A 14,040-nucleotide genomic window follows, 5' to 3' on the forward strand; every position below is an offset into this window, starting at 1 on the left:
AACAAAATACATCTTTCCCATGAGTTATCCATGTGGTGCTTCCTTTCGTACACTAGAGGTAAGTAATCACAAAAATAACTAAGACATTCTCCAGGACATTCCTAGTAACCACATTGTCATATAAAACTACTATAAAAACATAAATATAATGAAATAGTGTTTCCAGGTATACACCGCGTGAATTAAATTTGAAGTGAACCTGAGCACATGCTAACCAGACAGCCTAGCATGAACAAGCAAGATATTAGAACATATTATCTGCATGCCAAACATATTCAAATCTTTGCAGAAACAACTCAAATATATACGTCTGCCATCCAACTATCATTAACTCATTGAGTGCCAATGACGACTATAGTCGTCAATTCGAATAGTAACGTAGAGTGCCAAAGACGACGAAAGTCGTCAATTGCGTTTTTTGACGGTGGGACGTGGATCAAAGCCTCGTGCATCTCCTGTAAAAATATTGTAGCTATTGAAGGTGTATAACCTATTTTACGGACCCATTAGGTGGCGACAGTGCTCTCCAGATTAGCTAAAGTTGAGGAAAAACAGCAGAAAAAGCCCTGTGATGAAAGAGAAACCGATGCATGAGCCAGAGCGGCACAGATTGCTCTGGCTGCCTGGAGCCAACGTTAGCTGCGAACAGCAGTCAATCCGCTCCCACAAATGAGCCCCTCTGTCTCTGCTGCATAGTTTCTCCACACGATTAGCTTATGCAGGTTCACAGTCCTACTTACTGAGACCAAGAGACATGTTCACAGCTGTCGGTCACATGTGGACCATTAGAGATGTGCAACTAAAGAGTGTCCCCCACCTCATGATGTCCCCATACTGACCCAGTTATACCTGCAAATATGTTGGCTTTGATTGAAATATTTAGCGGTATGTAATAGGGGTGGGAATCACCAGATGCCCACGATACGATACTAAAACGATACTTGATAGTATATCGCCAATATTGCGATATATTGAATATTGCGATATTGCGATCTATTGTCTAACTCCTTTTCCTTGACCTCACCGGAAGTAAAACATGCAGTGTTTTTTTGTTTTGTTTTGTTTTTGCCCCACATGTAGGCTACATTATTAAGCTTCTCTGGACTCAATACGCCACTGCAGGCGCGTACTGCAACATCGGGCGTTTCGGGCAGATGCCCGGTGGCCTGCCATGGCATGGCCTGCATTTTTTTTTAAATTTTTTTTAATATCGATACTTGGCATCCAAATATCGATACAATATCGTCAGGCAAAATATCGTGATACTATGGTGTATCGATTTCCCCCCCCACCCCTAGTATGTAAATATGCCAGACACGGTGTGCACTCTACTGCTGACGTATGTATCGACTGGTGCTGCTGATGTGATGTATAGTTATAGGGCCATGTATAAAATTGGCATGGCTCCCACAGGCTTTGAAAACACTTCAAAGTTGGTGAATTTGAGAATGTTTTTGAAAACGGGTTTACGGCCGGATTGAAAATGGTTGAATTTACAGCAGAGTGTTTCCATATAGCACCCTTTCCTCATTAAAAGCAACGGGAAGCGGCCGCAAGATGAACTTTTTCCAGTCAACCAATTGCAATGACAGAGACGCTGGCCATTTCCCATATCGTCCATAGCAACAACAATAATGGAGAAAGTCAAAGTGCTGGTGGTGGAGAAATAGGACATTCTAATCATTGAATTTACGTTACTGTAACAGCGATCTTAAAGGCAGTATGGTACCGGACATGTATTGTAAATATCTGGTAAGCCTTTGCTTGGTTCCATAACAGTGTATTGTCTGCTAGAAGAGCTAACCAGCTGGGTAGTAAGCTAGCAGCAGGGGAAGTTATCATCCACTTTTATTTCTCCTCACACAAAGCGCTCCAGGCAGCACACAAAAATGCTGACAAACACCATGTGGACACTTGCCCTAAGGAAAGTCAATTAAATGTCCTTGAACTTGCCATTGGTGTAAATGTTGGGATTATTCTCAGGAATGAATAACATATTTTTATCCATTTAAAAACCACTCCTTCACTTCACGGGTTTATCAATAAGTCTGTCAGCCAGCCAACCGATCAGTGCCCTCTGCCCTCAGACGGACCTGGAGATGGTGACGGAGGACCTGGCACAGAAAGTCAACCGGCCGTACCTGCGGACCCCGCGCCATAAGATCATCCGCGCGGCGTGCCTGGTGCAGCAGAAGAGACAGGAGTTCCTGGCCTCGGTAGCCGGGGAGTGGCCCCCAACGACTCCCCCGATGCCCCCAGGCGCAGGTAACAAAACAGTCAGTTCACTGAATGCCTAAAGCAGGGGTGCCCAACCTTTTTTGACCCAAGATCTACTTTTAAAGTAGCCAGCCTCCCGAGATCTACCAGTCCAGTTTCAACATCGCTGCAAACGCACACACATCGTTTCCAGCCTGCAGTAACTAACCTCACAACACTTTCTCGTTGTCCCACAACCACTTGACGCTAGGGCTGTGAATCTTCACTGGCCTCACGATTCAATTCCATTACGATTCAATTCGATTACGATTATCGATGCATCTCGATGCATCTTAAATCGATGCATCACTTTTTTCCCCAATACATGATTTATTTTTTCTCACTTTCTTTTTTCTCACTGTGTGGCTACTTTTAAAATAAAAGTGCATTTGGAATTGCATTGTATTATGATCCATAATTAAAATAAACAACTGCATGTACTTCCATTATATTTTATTTGATTATAAAAAATATATTTATTTTTTATTTATTTTTATAATCGTTTTTTGACGCGATCGACCTGGGGTCAGTCCGCGGTCGACCAGTAGACCGCGATTGACTGGTCCGGCACCACTGGCCTAAAGTGTAAAACACATCAGCGGTGGCAGGCATTATGACGCGCATCATGTGATGCCCCTAGCACACATAGGAAGCATTGCGCTGCAGCTCGTACGAGCGACCACACAGCGCGGGACAACGAGATGACGCGAGGCAGCCACATTTGAAATGGCACAGTGGCGTGAAGTGTTGCAGGGGAGGTGCTGCTGTGTTTTGGACTTAAACCTAACCCTTAAGATCCTTACACATCAAGAGCGATGCGAATATACAGCACGAAATTGCGATGCGAGTTTTGACCCACCTGTCAATCACAGCCACAGATGTGTACACGTCGGAAGCGAATTTCTGAAAAATCGACCGTGGTTCGAAAAAATAAACACCGCAATAACGGTGACACGTTCATTCATTTCAATCGAGTGAAAACCAAAACAAGGAAGTCAAACGCGTGCCGTCTATATAGCCAATCAGACTTGCGCGATACTATGACGTAGTCAGCAACACTAGACATTTCACCAGGTAGCAGACACTGCTCGCCGACACTTAAAAGTGTCGACTCAAGTCCTCATTTCTGTAAGCTTAACACACTGTAAAAAAGTACCAACTGAATGAGAAACAGTACTATGATAGTTTGTCCACAGCTGGTCTCCGTAGTTACAGTATTATGGTCCATATGACTGGAGATATGCTGTCTTTTGATAAGTCCACTGTTTTTTTTTATTATTATCATTATGTCCACTGTTTGCTGCTACCATGCAAGGGTGGATGATACTGATGATTATTATCATTATTGATACTGAGGATTATTATCATTATTTAAAGGAACACTCCGCCCATTTTCAACCAGCTTTGTATCATTAGAACATCAGTAGTATATCAGAAAACTGTAAACGGTTTTGAAGTCATTCATCTAGTTTGACAGTTATTGAGTTGATTTGAGTTAATGATTTATTAATTTGAGTTAGTGTGGACCAGTGATGTCACTGGTCCACACTTTAACACTCAATAACTGTCAAATTAAATGACAGACTTCAAAACAGAAATGGGTACAAATCTAAATGGGATTTGGATTTTCCTTTGTATTTCACTTCCAATGTCAAGGTGATTTATTTTTAAATGGCAAACATATTTTGTAATGCATTGACATTTTCTATTGTAAAACAACTAATCCTTGAAATGCTATTTGCACTTTCATAGTCTATACTTGATACATTTCCTCTTTATATGAAAGAAAAAAAGTTTGATGTGTGATGCCAATAAACTATGTGTTGAGTTTTACTTTCTCTTCAAGTTTGTATTTATTGGTTAGTGTTGCAGGGTGATATATGATTGATTCTCTGGAGCCCCTGTTCCCTAGTAGTTTTCCCTCTCACGGGTGGGTGTTAGTGTGTGTGTGTGACTTTTGTTTTAAGAAACGTCTTATGAGCTGAGGCTGTTTGTATCTGGCCTCCAGACCACCGACTGAGCTGTCCACGAAAGAGACCGTCTATAGCTGTCAACGCCCCGGCCTGATAGCAGGTGAGCTGCTCCCATTCAGTTTGGGACTTCTTGTTTGATGTTTCTGTGCAAAGACGTTCTGTGTTGTTGTGGCAGGGTTGGATGGACTAGACACGAGCTTGATCGTATTTTGAGAGTCACAGTTACAAATTATGACATTTCAGTAGGGAATATTGGGCATAAAAATACACACGATCACAGCGGCTGTTTCCAGAGAAGCTGTCGAGCTGCCAGCTGTGCCTGCAGTAATCAATGTGGTGAAGCGCCCGTGTGTGCGCCTCCCTCTGGCCACCATCACCACCGCGGTCATCGTCATCCTGGCTGTTTTCATCCTGGTAAGACGACTCCGCTTCCACCACTTTGAGCCGCTGGTAGAATGCCATCACATGCTCTGCTATTTATAGATGTACTGCAATTCATAGCTGAAATAGCAAACTTCAAAGCCTGCTGTCCAGTGGCTGTATGTCAATCACATCCTTTGATCCTTTTACTCCCCCTTAGTGCTTCATCAAGCCAGATTTGACATGTTCCAGTGATAGTCCTGACCGCCATGCAAATAGCTCCCACCAGCACATGGAAGATCTCTTCTACCTACCTGTGAGTGATCGCTCTGTTAAACCATTGGTTCTCAAATGGAGGTCCGGGGACCCCCAGCGGTCCATGGCCCCCTGGCCTCCACGAAAATATTGTATGCTTTAAATCTAAAATGGTTCATGGATTACATTCTAATCTAACAAACCTATCAATTTAAAAGTCAAGCACGTTACCGTGGAAACAATTAAGCTTAGCCCAAAATCACAAATCAGAATGAGGTATATTTTCTATCTTGTAAGGGCTCCTTGGCTGAAAAACATTTGAGAACCTCTGTGTTAAACGTACACAATGATAAAATGTCAAAATTGTCATCTTCAAGAGTAGCATTCATGCATTATCATCAACTAATTATCATCAACTATTTAAATAACAACACAGAGACATTTTATTAGCTAATGACTTTATTGGGAAACATTGTGCAAAACGTGTGTTTTCTCACCTCTTCTCAGTTCTCAGTGTCCTGGTCTGGACTGAGGAGGCGAAACGGAGGCAGATGGGTCCAACCCATGGTCCAACCTCACTTGTAGACGGGGAGCAGTGGAACATGCCAAGGGGGGGGGGGTTAATTGATTACAGTTTTTCACAATTGCTTAAACACATTTCCTGATAGACTACCTCACACACAAAATGCTAAATCCTACACTTCTCTTGCAAAAGCACACTTTGCCCTCAAAACGGTGTTAACTGTTCACTAAATGGTATTTTCTTTTCAAATGACAAACACATACATCATATGAGTAGACATTTCTAAGCACCCATTGAACACTGGTGTGCAGAATGGAAAACACTATATGAATGCTTTATCAGTAGAATTATGCCTTTGCATGTTCAGTTTCAGGTTGTGCACATTGTGTCTAATGTGTTTAAACAATTGTGAAAATCTGTAAAACCAATTTTTGAGGGGTTAAACTACTTGGAGTCATTATAAATGATTAGGTTTGATGTATGGGAAAGTCAATGTAATAATAGTTGTGTTGAAGGGGACTCTTGTTGTATTGTGTGGTTAATTGAAAACTAATTATGTTTGTCTCTGCATAGGAGTATAAAAGGATTCATGTCCCTGCTTCTGACAGGGGAAGGCACCAGGACTGCTGCCTACATACTGTAACTGGACCCATTTGCAGGGGCTTAGCCTACTGTATGTGTTTGGTTTAGTTCAGTTTTGTCTTGTCAAGTTTTGAATAGTGATCTGTTGAATTTATAAAGTACAATAAAACCTTTGTGGGGAAAGCCATAACAAAACTGCCTAGAGATCCATTGTAAGTTACCCAGGCTGTAGGGGTTAAGGCGGATGACCTCTCCTCTGCAGGCGCAATCCCTGCAGAGATGGTAGAGTGAACAGGGTGAGAGGAAGGAGGCGGGGAGATAGATGGCAGAGGAGGGAGAGGAGGTAGGAGGCTAGAGAGAGGACAGAGGCAGGAGGGAGGCTAGAGAGAGGAGGCAGGAGAGGACAGACAGGAGGTAGGGAGGCTAGAGAGAGGAGGCAGGAGAGAGGACAGACAGGAGGCTAGAGAGAGGAGGCAGGAGAGGACAGGAGGGAGGAGAGGACAGACAAGAGGTAGGGAGGCTAGAGAGAGGGGGCTAGAGAGAGGAGGCAGGAGAGAGGAGGTAGGCAGGAGGTAGGGATAGGATAGACAGGAGAGGACAGAGAGGACAAAGACAATGCAGGAGGTTGCACCTGCGTAGAGAATAGCAAGAGAGGCGCCTCCCCCCCAACCTCCTCCCTTCACTCCCGCCTGTCTCCCTCCCCTTCACTCCCTCCTGTCTCCCCCCTCCAACCTGTCCACCACCATTTCCCCCCCCCCCCATCTCCGACCTCCTCCTCCCGTCTCCCTCCCGTCTCCAACAAAATCCCCTCCTCTGCCATCTATCTATGTATCTCCCGGCTTCCTTCCTCTCACCCTGTTCACACTCAACCACTCTACCATCTCCGCAGGGACTGAGCCTGCAGAGGAGAGAGGGGAGCAGGCACAGTCCCTGCAGAGATGGTGAGAGTGGTTGAGTGAGAACACGGTGAAGGAAGGAGGCCGGGAGATGGCAGAGGAGGGAGGGGGGGGTGGGAGATGGGGGAGGAGGAGGAGGAGGGGTGGGAGATGGAGAGGAGGAGGGGGGGGTGGGAGATGGGGGGGGGAGGGGAGGAGGAGGGAGGGGGGGATGGGGGAGGGGTGGGGAGACGACTTCAAATCCCCTGCAGGAATCAAACCTGCACTTCTCCGCATACAATGCGGTCTGTTAAGGATCACCGCCTTAACCCCTAGACCATCAGCTAGGTAACTTACAATGGATCTCTAGGCAGTTTTGTTATGGCTTTCCCAATGAAAGACTTGAAAAGGTTTTAGTGTCCTTACCGGGATTCAAACCACAAACCTTTGGGTTGGAAGGCATGGTCTTTCACCACTGGACTACAGCCCAGCTCAAACACACAGCACATGCAGCAAGTCAAATAGATGTGGTTAAGATCAGGGTTTTCTTAACCACGACCATACCCTAACCCAATTGATATGGTGGTCGTGGTTAAGAAAACCCTGATCTTAACCACATCTATTTGACTTGCTGCATGTGCTGTGTGTTTGAGCTGGGCTGTAGTCCAGTGGTGAAAGACCATGCCTTCCAACCCAAAGGTTTGTGGTTTGAATCCCGGTACGGACACTAAAACCTTTCAAGTCTTTTTTGAATATTTTGTTTTCAATTATTAATATTATTTTCAAATTTACTAATCATTAACCACTCTATTCAGGAATTGACCGACTAATCAGCAACTATCTAATGATTAACTAATATATTCACGAACTGACATGTATTAAAACAGTTAACTACTCTGAGTCTGCACTGAGTGCTCATAAGTGTCAAAATAGAAAACCAGATTCAAACATAGGCAGAATGGTTCCAGGTCCATGTTTATCATACCAGAATGTTAGCACAACAATACAAAACTCACAGCAACAAGTAGACCAGTGGTTTATTGATAGTATTCTGTGACATCACCACACAGACATCTTGGTCTGCTTGTAATCAATTAACAGGTGATTAACCACACACAGCCAATGAGCTGTGTGTAGTGTAAAGTGCCATATTGGTCGGAAATGCATGTGACATCATGGGAATACTATGAATAGACAAGTCCAAGTGAATCAGTTGTTATTAAGCTTTATGAAGGCTACTTAAACAAGATAATTTAGGATAGATATAAATGTACCAAATGTTATAGCTATGTTATAGCAGACGTTTTGTCATTTCTAAAAAAATAGATTTTTCAGGTTCGCACAACATAATATTGCATAAGGAGTTGCTCATAATAACTCTTTTTAAATCTTTAAAGTATTTTAGTTGCTGTTCTGGGTATGGCATTGCATCCCTGAGAAGGCTACATCGGTACAGCTGGGTTTCATTCAGGTTCATGTGTAAGGATACTCATTCTACAGTGGGTGTTTATATGATATACTGTGCAAATCTGTATTTTTTAATCTCTTAAATTACATAATATTCCTTTGGTTTCTTCAGTGCGGTTTGCTGATATGTCAAAGAGATAGTTACACAAATAAATTACAAAACTCATAAGCAAACAGAAATGGTGAAGTGCTGCTCATTTCAGAGAGATACCGTATTGCACAGACAGATGAGATCATCTTCACGGTGGAAGAGGTTTCTCCTGCTGGAGCAGGAGTGAGCTCATCTGCCAGGGTTAAACAAGGTCGTGAGCCAGGGGTGAGTGAGGTCGTCTGCCAGGGGTGAGCGAGGTCGTCTGCCAGGGGTGAGTGAGGTCGTCTGCCAGGGGTGAGTGAGGTCGTCTGCCAGGGGTGAGCGAGGTCGTCTGCCAGGGGTGAGTGAGGTCGTCTGCCAGGGGTGAGCGAGGTCATGAGCCAGGGGTGAGCGAGGTCATCTGCCAGGGGTGAGTGAGGTCGTCTGCCAGGGGTGAGCGAGGTCATCTGCCAGGGGTGAGTGAGGTCATCTGCCAGGGGTGAGTGAGGTCATGAGCCAGGGGTGAGCGAGGTCGTCTGCCAGGGGTGAGTGGGGGTGAGCGAGGTCGTCTGCCAGGGGTGAGTGGGGGTGAGCGAGGTCATCTGCCAGGGGTGAGTGAGGTCATCTGCCAGGGGTGAGCGAGGTCATGAGCCAGGGGTGAGTGAGGTCGTCTGCCAGGGGTGAGTGAGGTCGTCTGCCAGGGGTGAGTGAGGTCATCTGCCAGGGGTGAGCGAGGTCGTCTGCCAGGGGTGAGCGAGGTCATCTGCCAGGGGTGAGTGAGGTCATCTGCCAGGGGTGAGTGAGGTCGTCTGCCAGGGGTGAGTGAGGTCGTCTGCCAGGGGTGAGTGAGGTCGTCTGCCAGGGGTGAGCGAGGTCATGAGCCAGGGGTGAGCGAGGTCATCTGCCAGGGGTGAGTGAGGTCGTCTGCCAGGGGTGAGCGAGGTCATCTGCCAGGGGTGAGTGAGGTCATCTGCCAGGGGTGAGTGAGGTCATGAGCCAGGGGTGAGCGAGGTCATCTGCCAGGGGTGAGTGGGGGTGAGCGAGGTCGTCTGCCAGGGGTGAGTGGGGGTGAGCGAGGTCATCTGCCAGGGGTGAGTGAGGTCATCTGCCAGGGGTGAGCGAGGTCATGAGCCAGGGGTGAGTGAGGTCATCTGCCAGGGGTGAGTGAGGTCATCTGCCAGGGGTGAGTGAGGTCGTCTGCCAGGGGTGAGCGAGGTCGTCTGCCAGGGGTGAGCGAGGTCGTCTGCCAGGGGTGAGCGAGGTCATCTGCCAGGGGTGAGTGAGGTCATCTGCCAGGGGTGAGTGAGGTCATCTGCCAGGGGTGAGTGAGGTCGTCTGCCAGGGGTGAGTGAGGTCGTCTGCCAGGGGTGAGCGAGGTCGTCTGCCAGGGGTGAGCGAGGTCATCTGCCAGGGGTGAGTGAGGTCGTCTGCCAGGGGTGAGCGAGGTCATCTGCCAGGGGTGAGTGAGGTCTCTGCCAGGGGTGAGCGAGGTCATCTGCCAGGGGTGAGTGAGGTCATCTGCCAGGGGTGAGTGAGGTCATGAGCCAGGGGTGAGTGAGGTCATGAGCCAGGGGTGAGCGAGGTCGTCTGCCAGGGGTGAGTGAGGTCATGAGCCAGGGGTGAGCGAGGTCGTCTGCCAGGGGTGAGTGAGGTCGTCTGCCAGGGGTGAGTGAGGTCATGAGCCAGGGTGGATGGGGGCAGATCAGGGCATGGTGGGGCAGGGCAGCAGCATCAGCATGAGACACAGAGGACTGGGGCTCAGTGCCAGCCCCGATGAGTCTCTCCCTACACACACACACACACACACACACACACACACACACACACACACACACACACACACACACACACACACACACACAGGGGTCAAACCAATAGAACTGGAAAATAGAATGCCCATTGGTCACACTGTATTTGGGCGTGTCACAAACAAAAGGCAAAGTAAACAGAGTTCCAGTTTAGATGATGCCGTCACACTTAGTTTCTGTTGCTCCATTAAGACTGAATGGGAGGAGCTGCTTTGTAAGTGTGGCAACACCTGATTCCAGCAATTCTGGGTACATGTTGTGTTTCAGAGCTGTTAGCTACATGTTGTGTTTCAGAGCTGTTAGCTACATGTTGTGTTTCAGAGCTGTTAGGTACATGTTGTGTTTCAGAGCTGTTAGGTACATGTTGTGTTTCAGACCTGGCTACACGTTGTGTTTCAGAGCTGTTAGCTACATGTTGTGTTTCAGAGCTGTTAGCTACATGTTGTGTTTCAGAGCTGTTAGCTACATGTTGTGTTTCAGAGCTGTTAGCTACATGTTTGTTAGCTACATGTTGTGTTTCAGAGCTGTTAGCTACATGTGTTCAGAGCTGTTAGCTACATGTTGTGTTTCAGGCCTCTTTTGGTATGGTATGGTGTTTATTCTTAATCCCCGAGGGGAAACATGGTTTGCCACCAGAGCGAGAACAGATACAAACAAGAAACAGTAACATACAGCACAATAACAATAATACAGTGGAGAGAGAGAGAGCCTCACAAAGCAAGGCTAGCAGTGTTCATTAAAGAATTTTACAGAAGCAGGAACAAAAGATCTTCTAAATCGCTCAGTAGAGCACTGAGGCATCAAAAGCCTATTACTAAACGAACTGCGCAGGGCATTAAATACATTAAACAAAGGATGGCCTTCATAAGAAAGAATAGAATTCAATTTTCTCCTTGTTCTCTTGGCTATAATCATCTCCAAAGAATCAGGGGGAAGGCCAATCACTGAGCCTGCCTTTTTAATCATTTTGTTTATCCTATTTTTGTCCATGACAGTGAGGCTGCCCCCCCAGCAGAGCACAGCATAGAAAAGGACACTAGCTAGGATACCTTGGTAGAACACATGAAGAAGTGACCTGCTGATGTCAAATGATCTAAGCTTCCTCAAGTGGAAAAGTCCAGACTGGGCCTTCTTGAACACAGAATCTGTGTTCTTCTTCCAGTCCAGCTTACTGTCCAGGTGGACACCGAGATACTTATAAGACTGGACTATTTCTACCTCCAGCCCTTTAATAATGACAGGGGAGACTTCTGCCTTCTTCCTCCCAAAATCAATAACTAGCTCTTTGGTCTTTTCAACATTGAGCAGTAAAAAATTGTCATCGCACCAGGAAACAAATAAATCAATCTCCTTTTTATAGGCCCGATCGTCACCTTTGTTGATGAGACCAATAAGAGCAGTGTCATCAGAGAATTTCTGCATATGACACATGGCCTCACTATGTCTGCAGTCCGCAGTATAAAGAATAAAGAAAAAAGGAGCTAAAACTGTTCCTTGAGGGGCTCCAGTTTTTGTCCAGATGATATCTGATACAGTGTCGTCCAGCCTAACAAACTGAGGTCGAGGCACAAGATATCTCATGCACCAGGCGATGGTTGAATTATGCAATTTATATTGAATCAGTTTATTTGCTAGAATGTGTGGCTGGATAGTGTTGTTCAGGCTCCATCTGGGCCCTTCTTGATCTAACTTCGTTCTCTCTCTTTCTTAAAAAAAAAAAAAAAAAAAAAAAAAACTAACCAACCTTGTACCACTAACCTAAACTTGTACCACTGTTCCTTCAGAAGTTGTAGTTGTCATAGACTGTGCTCCATAGTTGATTGCTCTATTGCTGACAAAAAATGTGTTATTGTAAGTCGCTTTGGATAAAAGCGTCTGCCAAATTACGTAATGTAATGTAATAATGAAGGCGCTCGAAAAATCAAAGAACATTTCCCTAACAGAGTTTAAATAAACGTCTTACAAATAAAGAAAAGCCACTGTCAAATCATGCGATTTAAGTGAATGTTTTGAGCTTTGAGAGAGGTTTGTTCATGTTTACCCATTTTGGTGGATTGTCCCAAGATCATACAAATGATGTGATTTTTGTGAACTTAAAGGCCCAATCCGTCAAAACTCACTATTACTGACGCCGGTGGCCGTTAGTGTAACTGCAGGCAGCGTGTGAACGAGCTGACGCGCGGGCACCATACTCGCACGCGCACAAGCAGTTGCCTGGCAACAGCAGAGCTGTTCGTTGCTTTGTAACATTAACTCATAAAAGTCACTTGAAAACGGCAACCTGGACAATTTATCGGTCAGATCAGCCTCGAGATGCCCAGGAAGGATTCTGGATGAATTAGGGGACGTTATTGTGGCATGTTTGGTCGTGTTTTGGCTTGCGTTGCAAGTCGATACTCATGTTAGCAAAAGCCAGGAAATAGCCTGCTCCCCCTGTATGTATGGTAATGCCTGGAGTTGACCAAACTGAACAATCAAACAATGTTTCATAAGCATAACAGTAACGTTAGGCATATTTAGGACTGTTAAATTCATTATCCACACAAGATGGTAACGTTATTAGTGGGGCTGGTGGTAATTTCTATAAATGTAAATGAATATTAGTTAGCCGCGATTAGCATCAAGCTAACGCTACTAGTATGTGCAGTCCCACTGCAGTCAGAGCCTGCTGGCTGCGGGAAGTGGATACTCATGTTTGCACAAGCCAGGAAATAGCCTGCTCCCCCTGTGTGTACGGTACCGTCAAACAATGTACCGTAAGCATAACAGACAGTAGGCTAACGTTAGGCATATTTCCGACTGTTAGATTCATTCATTATCAACACAAGACAGTAACGTTATTAGTGGGGCTGGTGGTAATTTCTATAAATATAGCTAAATCTATTAGTTAGCATCAAGGGGAGCGTGCCTATGTTCCCACAGCCCTTTCTTGACTATTTTATAGAGCAGCAACGCGTTGAAAATAGAACAGTGGCGTAAAATAGAGCAGCGCGTGTGCTGCGCGTTGCATGCTGACAAGCCACGGCCGGTGTGAGACTTTACATTAAATATAATTGAATCTAAAAGGCGCGGCGCGTTTTTTTGCGCGACATACATGTTTGGTGTATTTTGGCCTTAAGGAGCTAAGTTTAGCAAAGGACGTGTCAAAATTATGCCAGAGAACAGCACATGTCCACAAGCCAGGGCTACTAGCAAACAATCAAAATAAGATACATTTTTTATTTATTTAAATAAATAAAAATATTGCACTATTTATGCAGTTAACTCAACCTTTATTGCACTATTTATGCAGTTCACTCAACATTTTTGTGCCAGGAACAGGCAATCTGCAAGTGCTGTCCTTTGAAGACTATTTCAAGATTTATATTTCTGGCGCCAGCAACGCCAATGGATCTTTTCTCCTCTCGTTTCATGACGGTGGAAACAGAAATTCTGAACAACTAAAACCTTTCCTCCACGGTTTCCAGGGATCAAGCTTCCATGAATAGCAGCCATCTGAGCAAACACTGTGGACCACTCAGCACCAATGGGGCATGGCCGCGAATTACGATCAAAATATAAGGGGGTCGTCGGAACTACAGCTCTCCACCAAATATCGTGAAAATCCGTGCTGTAGTATTTACGAAATTGTGCATTTGGTTTTTCAAACTGTCGCAATAGAAACAACTATGGACGGATCGTGATCAACACAAAAGTGTTCCACGCAACACGCCTTCACCAAACTTGGTGCAAATTGGAACATTCTGCATCGAAACGTTTAGATCACATTGTGTTTTGTTATTTTTTGTGTTTTTTTGTCTCTTTGACCTTACTCAGTCATTCGTAGTGATGCATTGTGTAAGTTGGATTGTGAATGCCTTTTTGATTCTTC

The sequence above is a fragment of the Poromitra crassiceps genome (assembly GCF_964638095.1).
Source record: "Poromitra crassiceps genome assembly, contig: HAP1_SCAFFOLD_85, whole genome shotgun sequence".
Taxonomy (NCBI): Eukaryota; Metazoa; Chordata; class Actinopteri; order Beryciformes; family Melamphaidae; genus Poromitra; species Poromitra crassiceps.